The 11,573-nt window shown below is 39.9% G+C and overlaps 1 long non-coding RNA gene across 2 annotated transcripts; it reads right to left on the minus strand.

Moving 5' to 3' along the window:
* Positions 1-5,412: 5,412 nt before the first annotated feature.
* On the minus strand, positions 5,413-8,123 carry LOC118560894. 2 transcript variants are annotated; one of them, XR_004929676.1, is made up of 4 exons: positions 8,081-8,123; positions 6,984-7,102; positions 5,590-5,693; positions 5,413-5,493 (listed from the first exon to the last, which is right to left on the minus strand). It is a non-coding gene; the product is annotated as an uncharacterized LOC118560894 (long non-coding RNA). The 2 variants fall into 2 exon arrangements; XR_004929675.1 differs by lacking the exon at positions 8,081-8,123 and having other exon boundaries at positions 6,984-7,349.
* Positions 8,124-11,573: the final 3,450 nt, after the last annotated feature.

Consider the following 11,573-nt stretch of genomic DNA (forward strand, 5'->3'; position numbering starts at 1 on the left):
AGACATCAAGCTCAAACAGATCATCATATGGACTGAACAAATTTTGTTTATCTCCACTCCACCACCAGTTTCAGACCCGGGGGGAAATATCCCTATTCTCATACGCCTGCTTATGCATATTGAAGTATAATTCAGCGTGAATTTTTCCTGCCGAGGTCTGAGCGCCAAACTCTTAAAATATTGTATCAATAAAATTCTTCTAATTGCCTTTTCTTTCTGTGTGAGTTTTTCAGATTGAAATGTATTTGATCTGGGTTTTCTTTAATTTGACCTTTTCCTCCATGTTGCTTATGACTACAGTTGGTATGCTATTCATTGATATTTTTTTTTACAAAAGTCTTAACTTCTTTTGTTTATTTATCTAAATGATGGTCAGTGGAAATCCTGTCTTTTTGGGTCAAAGTTGTTACTTGCTTCAGGGTTAACTCAGCTGTTAACCCTGTTAAAGTTTCCATAACTAAATGGAGCAGACACATATATCAGCTCTAGATTAAGAACCCATGGCATTCGTTTCTGTAACTTACAATCAGCCCGTTCTCAGTCAGAGGTCAAGTTTTACCTTTAACCTCAGTTTCACTCTTGCTACTATGCTTCCTCCTGTGTTAAAGTGCACACACAGCAGGCTGGCGCTCTCCCATTTGCTCTGACGAACCCATGCATTCTTAGCAACTCTTAACAGAGTGCCCCTTGCTGTTGCTGACTGTTTGAGTCACTCAGTACTTTTTGGTAAAAAAAAAAGAAACAAACAGGCAGGCCAATGACCTTGGACTGCATGACTGTTCTGGACTTCTTCAGAGAGTAAAGATTGATGGTAAACCCTGGCCCGTGGGTTCTCTACTGGTTTAAACTAGAATTTCAGCAGTGAAATAGGCTAAAATGTGATTAAAATCAAACAATAATAAAATGACCAATAGTACTAAAATTTGTGTCCAGTAACATTTAGTGTGACTACACATTCACTGCAGTGCCACCAATTATAAGGTCACTTCAGAGCAATTTATCAATCAAGCTGCAGCAGAACTTTATGGACAGGATAAGAGAAGGGTTAATGGGAGTCCAGTTGCTCATCTCTGCCCCAGAGACAGCTTGTAGGGTAATCCAGTCCAGCTGGTATTCAAGTTAAATGTATGGCTGGCAGTACTTCTTATAGTAAATGTAATATCTGATATAATATGTGTACAGTTGGTTCTTCTTGACTTATTAAAGTCAATAAAAATCTTTCCAGTGTTTCCTGAAGATAGTGATTTGCTGATGCCATCAGAGTGTCCAAGTGAGATAGAAATTAAAGCTGAAGTTTCTAAGCAGCAAAGTGTTGGGGGATTCATACTGTCGCCTAGCAAAAGCAGGACATCAAACGCAAGAGACCAAACGCTCACCTGATTGTTGGTGCGTGGCTCTGAGCCTGGATTCTGCTGTGTAGAAACAAGAGGGCAGGAGGAGGCAGTGACAAGCCGCTCTCGCCTGTTAACACTCACAGAAACAGCCCGGGCTGATTCTAATGGCCTCGCCAAAACTCCTCATTTTATAATTGGCAGGCAGCCGCAGCGAGATTGACAAATGAGTGTCAGCCATCAGCAATTCCTCGAGCCAGAGATGCCGGAGACAGAGAGTGGAAATCAAAATAATTAAAATAAATAGGGTGCCAAGTGATGGCAGTGCTCCCTCCAACATGGCAGATTCGAGCTGCCAGCGAGAAATAGAAGCTAGGACGGTTCGAGTGTCAGTCTTCACCTCCTCCCCGAGACCTCTCACCACTAAACCGTTATTAGTGACAAAAACCTGCCAGCTTCTCAGCCGTCTGTGTGCACTGCTGCATGTGTTTGTTGTGCACTAATAGAGAAATGATGTACCAATAATAAGGAGTTTACACTTCAGGACGAGTTAATTTTCACTTCCTGTGTTTCCTTATTGCTTGCCAAAAAACTGAGACAGGATCAGCAAAATGGAAATGCAGCAAACACAAACCAGCTGCCAGTGTGAGGCAGCCATGTTCCTCTTTACACCAGAGTTAAGACCTGGTGTTACATCTGCTGCGTACAGATCATGTTTTCATTAAAAACTGCTTCATAAATGTTGACAGAACTGTTGGTTGTGATGGCTACAGGATCAGGAAAATCAAATGAAATCACAAATCATAAAAACACCTAATCTCCTTATTTTTAATTGAGAGGAAGTGAGTAATTTATATAAGTGAGTAATGTTATATTCAGCCATAACGTTTTTGCAAAATTGCATTACATGAATTTAGGCCTTAAAAAAAGTTAGAATTAATAGTTTTAAAATAGAAAATCTATTTATTCCATTACATATTTTATGTGCAATAATGTACACAATTCTTCCTCACATTTACAGCAAAACCTACGCAAAGATACATAATAAATGTCTGGTTCAATAGAGTCCATTTGGGAACAATATATCTTACATAGTCAATAAGACTGCACATCAATAAAAGTGTTTCTCATCAACTATCATGAGGTTTTGTCAGGAACGTGAACTGGTGGACTCAGTATTCATGTCTACAAGCATGAAGATAGTTTAAAGATGGTTTATTGAACATAGGCTGTGAGCTGGTCCGGAATCACAGGCGGGCAAAATAAACAGAGGGATAAGGCAAGCTCAAGAGTCCAGGAACAGGTTAAGTCAGGCAATACGGGAAAGCAGTCCGAACAGGCAGGAAAAGCAGGTTACAGGATTTAGGCTGGCTCTGAAGTCAAGAGGCAATCGGGTATTATCAACAGGTGAAATAGGATAGAGAACGCTGGACAAACTCACCAATCGGCTCGAATTGATCTGACACTGTGCAAATGTTTGAAGCCACTCACAAAGTCTCACAGCTTGAGTCTCCGTCCTGACAGCCTGGGCTGAGGTGCATCTCTTTGGCTTGACAAGTTGTTTCAGCTTCAGCTCTGACATCCTATGGGTGAGGCTGCCATCTCTGGAATGATCAGATTGTGTTTAGCCACAGCGGCACTTTCAGCATAATCCATAGATCACTGGCCCCAAATCGCAGAAGAAACACAAAGAAGTGGCATCGCACTCAGCCTTGCTGGTTCTCAGAGACAAGAGGTTCCGTAGTTCTTCCTTGGCCAGTTGATCTTTTTTCTTCTGTCTTCTGCTCCGTTTGACTTGTCTTCTGTGATGAGAACTGAGCACTGAACACCCAAACCATCTCTTTTCTGTGTGCTTAAAAACGGTTGGTGTGAGTTAATGATGTTACAATAGGTTCTTCCTCATTCAGTTCCAGCTTGAGTCATCTATGACCCCTCTTTCAATAGCCTTTACTGAACATGTTCAGACATTCTTCTTCTTTTCAAAATTCTAACACATTTACTTTATAAAAAACAATTGTTCTCAAATTATTTTATTTTATTTTAATACATAAGTGCTTGAGCCTTTTATAAAAAGAAAAATAAAGATGGTTAATCAACTACACAGTTTTAGGTCCTTTTTTGTCATGGTTTTTTGTCTAATGTCTCTTAATGTCCAATTTATTTTCTAATTTGTAAACTACATGTAATATGGACGAGCTCACCACACCACAGCCTTTTGTAACTTGACAACTTGTATAGTGATTCATCAAGTCTGATGACCAAAAAGCTCCTTACACTACATTCTACATGTTACTTACATGCTGGCCTGGGTAAGATACATTATAGCCACAGCTGCCCTAGGACAGACTGACAGGAGAAAGGCTCCTAGAGTATCGCCAAATTTCTTGCCCAACAACACAATGACTGAGATGGTTGGAGCGGAGGTTAAAACCGGTAACTCACCAGTTACAGGGTGAACTCCCTAGCTCCTGCACCACTATCGTCCAGTGAAATGAGACCTGCTCTTTAGCTCAGCCAAACTTTACAGTATAAGCTCAAATTTTAAATGGATTACTGTTTTTTTTTTACACAATCTTAGTTTAAAATGTATTGTTTTTGGCTGTCTGAAATATAAAGAAACTTTTTGATTTAAACTACTTTCATTCACACAATTTTATCTCTAAATATACAGTTTATACTTTAAATGTTGGCATTTATATCTTTTGACTTGTGTTTTGCTATCAATTTACTGCAGAATGAAAAGTATATATATTTCAAAAATACTATAAATCGATCCTTTCTTTGCTACATATAAAAAACACATACTTGCGTAGTTTCAAGCAAAACGGCAACAGTCGGCTTATGGAGGGTAAAATTGTCATGATACTTGGATGTTTGTCTTAATTAGTTAATCCCACACACCTGTGTTGAGCAATTTCCATTGATTCCCAGTTATATTGAAGTTCCAGGTTTTTGTTCCTCCTATATTGCAGCGTACTGTAGTGGCTTCAAAAGAATATTATTATTTTTAGTATGTGCCTGCTGTCATCTTGCTGCTGCTTTGGTCCTTCACCTCAAACCCTCACAGAAATAGGTTATTAATGTGCACAGATAACGCGTTTTGCCCCAGCAAACAAAAATCATAGCTGTTGCTTAATCATTTATGATGGACAGCAACAGAAAGGACCACATGAACTTCTGTTCTCGCAAGTGCCCATTCCGCAGCCGGGTTTCAGTCCTGATCCAGTTGGGGCTTGCGGCAAACCCCCATTCACACTGCTCCTAGGGAAACAGCAGCCAACTGCGGCTCCAGCTGCGGAAAGGGCACTCAACCCTCCATAGTTTTTAAACAGAAAACTCCCTATGGGAACTTTTCAGGAAAAAAAAATTATGTACAGGGGTTCCGTTTTTCCTCCAAACAGTCACCACTGCTGGATATTTTGAATTCAGAGCTTGTAGCGACAGCTCTTTCTTCGATTCAAAAGATTAAATTCCAAGTTTATAATATTTGAGAAAAGCTCCCCCTCTCCACTTTTTGTTGCTTCCTTGAACAACATAACTATACTACTCTTGGTCAACATTCGGTGGATGTTGGAATTCTGCTTGTTGCAAATTATGAGTCTGTCATGGGTTTTAAGTGTTTGGCCCACATGCAGACACAGACGGAAGCAGGAACAGTTTTAAAATGTTTATTTTGAGGCTCAACAAAAGGGAAGCACACACTGTGTGCGACAAGCGAGGTCTGAACGTCAGAGCTGGAACGACTGCGGGAAGAAAGAGGATGTGTTTACTAAGGATCAAACCAGGGGGAAATGTTTCAGAAGCTGTGCCACTTATGGTTTGTTTGGGGAGACCTGTCCGGGGGGGATGAGTGAAAAAGGGACTTTGTGACTGTAACTTGCTGATGATAACTGGTGGCTGAGTGACAGGAGGGCTGGCAGATGGAATGCAGTCAAGGGGCCAGGACAGCACCACTGTGACGGCAGGCAGGAGGAGCAGCCGGAAGAACCGGAATGTAGCTGATGAACCAGGTGAATCCAGGAAGAGGGTTCACACGTCCGGCTTGGTACCACCAAGGGAGTATGAGTGGAGATGCCAGAGCAAAATCTGAGCATCAGGGATTCGGATGGCTGGTTCACTGAGCACGACGCCAACACAGGTGAGTAGATCCAAACACGACAAACTTGAGAATGACAGGAGGCAGGATTAGTCCAAAAACAGGTTTTCCAAAAACTCACAGGTACGAAGCACCGGAAACAGATCAGTGGCCTAGGCATACCACAATGGGGTAGCACTCTGGTGTCTTCCAGCTGTCTGTGTACTCCTTTTAAAGCCCGAGACGAAGGTTCTCTGATGCCATGCCCACCCATCAACTGCAGCCACCTGTGAAGCAGAGTTAGAGCACGGAAAACAGAGAACCCTGACAGAGTCACAAATGTAACAATACTGAGCAATGTCATAATGTATTGGCCTGGCATAATATGCAGCCCTACCTCCTAAAGCATTGAGTACAGTCTCAACATTGTAATTTCTGATGTATGTTTGTATACTAAATCTAGACCATTTTTTCTCCTGATTTCATAAGTAACAATACTGCAATCACATTCCCATCTTACTCTTATATTGAAAAAAAAAACATCTTGCAGCAAGATGTATGTTTTTTTCTGTACAGTTTGATGGACTGCTGGCACGTATGCTGCTGTTTTTTTGTCCTGTATTCCTGACTCATTTCTCATTTTGTTTCTCAGCTCTCATTTTCTGTGCTTCTATCTAATGGTGTTGTGTTGTGATGTGCAATGCTACGTGAGATGGCAGCAGAGCAGACAGGTGAAAGCCACTTTGTCATCACTGGAAACCACCTGCGAGCTTCCAACATGCTCATTAGCACCTTTTTGCTTCTGCTCTGATCACTTGCCTTGCTGTATTTTTCTGTCGCTAACCCCCCGTTGGCACCAGGCTTTGTTCTGAAATGTCAAACCGGGCACTGACGAACGCTGACGCTGATTACAGACTGAGGTCCTGTACAAATAGCTCAGGACGGGCAGATTAGGAGAGTGATGCAAAGACAGAAAAAATACTTTTTCTTCTTTTCATCTTCTTTATCTGTCACTCTGAGCTGTTATTACCAATCACAGGGTGTCAAAGTGAACTCCTACATTTCAGGTCTTTATCCCAATCGAAAGAATCAAAACGATGAGTATTTGCCTCAATGTTACACTCATACTCACCACATGCTGGAATATAGACCCTTACAGCAGCAGGTGAAGATATGTACAATATTACAGTTCTCATTACTACCCACTGCTCCCAGAACTACACCAAGGTAAAGTAGTTTTCAGTCATGGGCTACATTCCTCTGATTTAGTGGCAACCTCTACTATGATATGTTGTATTTTTAATCTGTTGTTGTTCAAGCAAAAATAATGATTAAAAAATACTGAAGTTTGACAGAAAACTAACATACCAAATAAAGAACTGTGTGCAGACATATCAGTGGTGAGTGGGTGGCTGTTCCTCTCCAACTTGATTCCTCTACCAGAGGCCTGGGAGTTTTAGGGTCTTTCTTAGTGTCTTTGCTGTCCCTAGGACTGCATTGTTATGGCCTGAGATCTCCAGTGTTTCTTTAAGGATCTGTTTGATGCGTACGGAGATAGAAAGACTGTTGTCGCCTACCTGCAGTCTGCTGCCTGAGTTCCACACTCATATGGACTATTATATTCTTGATGAGAAGGTTATGCTACTTGTTTGTGCTGCTTGGAACGACATCTTCGCTGTAGATGGCATACAAGAACCTGGAGAGCAGCAGCATTGTAACAGACATGCCGCATATTGTCAGTTTGTGCTTTGGCAACACAGTTGTCTGGACAAGGGCAATATAGTTGTCATACCTAGTTGTTGCATCTGGAGAATGAGGGACACATATCCTGACCTAATGGGAATGTACACAGGGTTTAAAGTGTGCCGGCTTCCATGACTTTTCTCAAAAATCAACTATGATAAATCATATGTGTTGCATCTCACTTCTAGTACTTGGATGTGCCTAAATTATTCACATTATAAAAGTTAATTTTTCAGAAATAGGTAACAGAATGTTACCTATTTACTTGTGCGACAAGATTACTATACCATACCATCTTTATTTATAAAGCACTGAAAAACCGCCAACAACTGAAACAAAGTGCTGTACATCGCTACAAGATAAAAAGATAATGTATAAAAACACCTAAAAGAAACAATAACACCAATTTAAAATGAAAACTAAGTCTCTCTAGTGGTAAAAGCCAAAGAATAATATGGGTTTTAAGGCGAGTTTTAAAAGTGGGCAGTGAAGAAGGCTCTCTTATGTGCAGGGACAGGTTATTCCACAATTGATGACCAACAATAGAAAAGGCCCTGCCCCCTCTCAGCTTCCTCTTAGACCTCAGTCCCTCAGCTGACCTGGGGGACCAAGAGGACAAGTAGGGATGAAGAAGCTCATAGAGGTATGGCGGGGCAAGGTCTTTCAAACACTTAATAAATTAAAGAATAATATAATTTATATTATATACAACATCAAACTTTATGACAAGCGAAAGATATGTTTATTTTAATGAAAATACAAAGTTTAGTCAATGACAATGGCCAGGCTCCACGTGAAATAATCGTCTTTGAGACAGGCCTGTTCAACTCTGTATTATTCTCTCAATGATTGCCTTCTGGTGTTCAGGAATGTAGGCATATGTTTTAAACATAAAAATTTTAATCTGACAAATTACAAATACAGTACATACCGTAGATAGACGAAATGAGCATAGTCTTCATCAGTCATCCTCTTCCCAGGAGACATATTTTAATGACAATACAACACATACAAACACATTTCAGAATTGAATAAGCAGTGTTTTATGAGAAATAAAAATTACATAAATGCAATGCACTTAGATGCTATTCCATAAATCATTTGCAGCTACAAGCTCCTTATCATGACTTTCAGAAATGGTCAAAAAAAGCTTATGGAACATTACTGTACTGTAGGTAGTACTGCTTCCTGTTCAACTGCATGTAAATAACATAAGACTAAGCCAACCATGCTGCTACTTGTTAGGTTAAATCTTTTTTGTCCTGAAATAGACAAAGGCCTTTATTGCACAGAAACAACAGCTTGCGGGAAACCTCATGTTATGTGACAACTGTTAGCTTCTTCCATCGCTGTTTAGCATAAAACAGCACAATGAGGGCAGATGTGTAAAAAATGTATTCAGCAGGCTATAAGATAGCTTACCAGCTCCTTGTGCAAATTATCTGTCATCCGGGTCATCGCAACAGCAAACTGAACACTTTCAGAATTAAATCCGAGGCAACCGGACTTTGGCTCAGTTTTTCTGAAAACGTTTTGGTTTTGAGTACATTTACAAAAAGCTTGCAGATTTCATACCTTCAGTATGAAATGCAGAAATGAAAAAACGGTTCTGAACAGCATACGCCTCAAGTCCTCCATCAAAGGACACAGAGTGGATTAAATAATTCTGAGGAAACAAATCAGCTTCCGAGCAAAAGAATAAAATAGATTTTAACTCTTGATATACCCTCATAAAGGAGAGAAAAGGCTCTCGCGTGAGCCACCAGAATCGAAATGTTGTCAAAACGTTCTAAGAAAAACTGCAAAAATAATATGTACAAATAACATGACCTCATAACGAGACAGTTGCTAATCGATTTCTTAGTTCTTTGTCCTTTTCACTGATCAGTGGAAATGTATCGACTTTAGGCAAATCTGTCCTATTTGCGTACAATGCTGGAGTCACACTAGCATGTTACGTAGCCTGGTAGCTTAGCATTTACTTCCTACAACACAGAAATATATAAACTCCGACATATTATATATTTAAAAAATTCTGTGTACAGCAGACAAAAACAACTCAGTCTAATAATAACAATGCAAAAAGAGAATGGGTCTTGCATCCTAACTGCTCCTTCAGGAAACTTCAAATTATTCTCAAATTACATAGCTGGGTTTTTGAGAAGGGCAGCCGCACAAACAATCAATACTAGGGTGACCAGACGTCCCCGTTTTCCGGGGACTGTCCCCGTTTTGGACCACCTGTCCCCGGCTAAAGCTGTCCCCGGAAATGTCCCCGATTTTACCGAGGGGGAAAATGTGTTGCGGTAGCTGGTTGCGCTGCTAATATAAAGACGAGGAACAGAGCGCACCACTAGATGGCGGTAATGATCCTTTTGGATGTCAGATGCCATTAAAACACGAAGAGGAAGAAGAAGAAGAAGACGAGCGCACCACTTTTAAAACAAAAGAAGAAGAAGTGAAAAGTCGTCATCTGGTGGCAACTGATGGGGAGCTGCTGTGTTATTATGGTAAGCGTGTTAATCGATTCATCTTATTTGGATCAAGCTGATCCTGTGAGAAATGTTTTTTCCAGGTTAAAAAAATAATCAATAAAAAGTAAGACAAGACCACGAGTTGCTGCTCACATCAGTAAAAGACACTCAGATAAAATGTAACAGAATGATTGAAAACTCTTTGTAAAGCGCTAATCTGGTACGCTGGTTCTCCAGGGATCAACAAGGGTTCGTCTAAAGATGTTTTAGAACTGATTGGTGAGCTTTACTTTATATTTCAGATAGTTAGTTATTAGTAGAGTTATTACAAGTTGTTTTGCTGATTTATGGTTGGGATTTATGAGCATAGACTTCCAGGCTTAGGTTTAGCTTTTCTACTGCTACTGTTTGGATATATGAAAGTTCCTCATGAAAAAATGGGAGTCAGTAACAGGAGAACTCAATGAGAAAATATTTACATGATCTGAGAATGATGGAGGAAGAGATAACTGCCTGTTTAAGGTTCATTTATTATGTTGTTTTTGCCTGTAGCTCCTAGTATTGTGGTAATTAGCATTTTTTGTATTTAATCAGAGGAAATAATAATAATAATAATAAGAGGACGTTTTCATGTTGTACAATCTAATGTTTTTGGAAGTGATTTTAAATATATAATGTCTCTGTTTTAGAATAATGTAAGATTGATACAAGAGGAGAGAGGAAGAAGATAGGAAGACAGAAAGGAGATTAAATGAGAGTGGAGGAAAATAGGAATATTGATGTAAAGAATGATTGACGAGAAGTGAGAAATATTTACTTAGAGTATTAATAAAGTTCAAGTGATAAAGCTCTGATATGATATACTCAGGTTTGAGCTGAGAAGCCCGATTGTCTGAGGATATAACCTCTTTCTGAGTCTCTGCACTGAAAATGAGTTTCAATGCACTTCCCTAGCTGGGGCACAATAAAGAGGCAGTTTAGTTTTTTTTTTTTCTTGTGTTTTAAAAATTTCAGTTCTGCACATAATATATCCTCTTCTCCTCTTATTTTATCCAGACCTTTGGATACCGGGGCTGATGGCTCTTCAGACACAGAACGCCTTGAAGAAACCAGAGATGATCTCATGTCAGCTGACTCACTGACCGGAGTTAACTCACCTTAAAGGAGCAAACAATATACTCAAACATCAGCTACTACCATACACATACACATAATGTAGTTATACACACTTTATGTAAGTTTATACATGCTCATGCTGCACTACACACAAAATCACTTGCATTCATGTCAAGGGGTTTTCAAAGTCTGTGCCTTTGTTTCACCTCACATCACCACAATCCATTGTAAAATGTCTTGTCCCAAACAGGCTCTATGCACTATGTGCTCTATGTGCTTATAGCCCATTATGGGAGAAATTAATCTGCTTTGTGATGCACAGAACCCTTATGTGGTCAGTTGACAGTAAGAAACATGTATCATCCTTTACCAGCGGGCTTGACTGCTACTTTTTGATGTTAACGCAGAAAAACCTATTTCTCATAGGTATGTAGACGTGAACAGAATGAGTATTTGTTGCAGTTTTTTGAAATTTGGGGGAACTCTGTCTCCACAGACAGCCACAGGCTAAATGTTTGTATTTACTGGTTTTTCTTTTCCTCATGTCACTTTCCCCTTAGGGGGTGGCAGAGTCCCACAAAATTGGAAAACCCTGCTAACCACTCTGGACCCCTCCACTCCCATCCCCACCACTTTGCCCGAACCTAGAGACACAGTTCTAGTTTCTATTAATAACACTTTTTATTGATTTTATTAATCTTAGGATGCACTAAAGGTCTGGAGAGGCACATTCCTGTCTTTTACACTTGATTTGTATTGTTTAAATATTAATAAACATGTAAAAATAAATGAAACCATTACTGTCCCCGTTTCCTAATTTCATCTTGATTAGAT

The sequence above is a fragment of the Fundulus heteroclitus genome, unplaced genomic scaffold (assembly GCF_011125445.2).
Source record: "Fundulus heteroclitus isolate FHET01 unplaced genomic scaffold, MU-UCD_Fhet_4.1 scaffold_51, whole genome shotgun sequence".
NCBI classification, from domain to species: Eukaryota; Metazoa; Chordata; class Actinopteri; order Cyprinodontiformes; family Fundulidae; genus Fundulus; species Fundulus heteroclitus.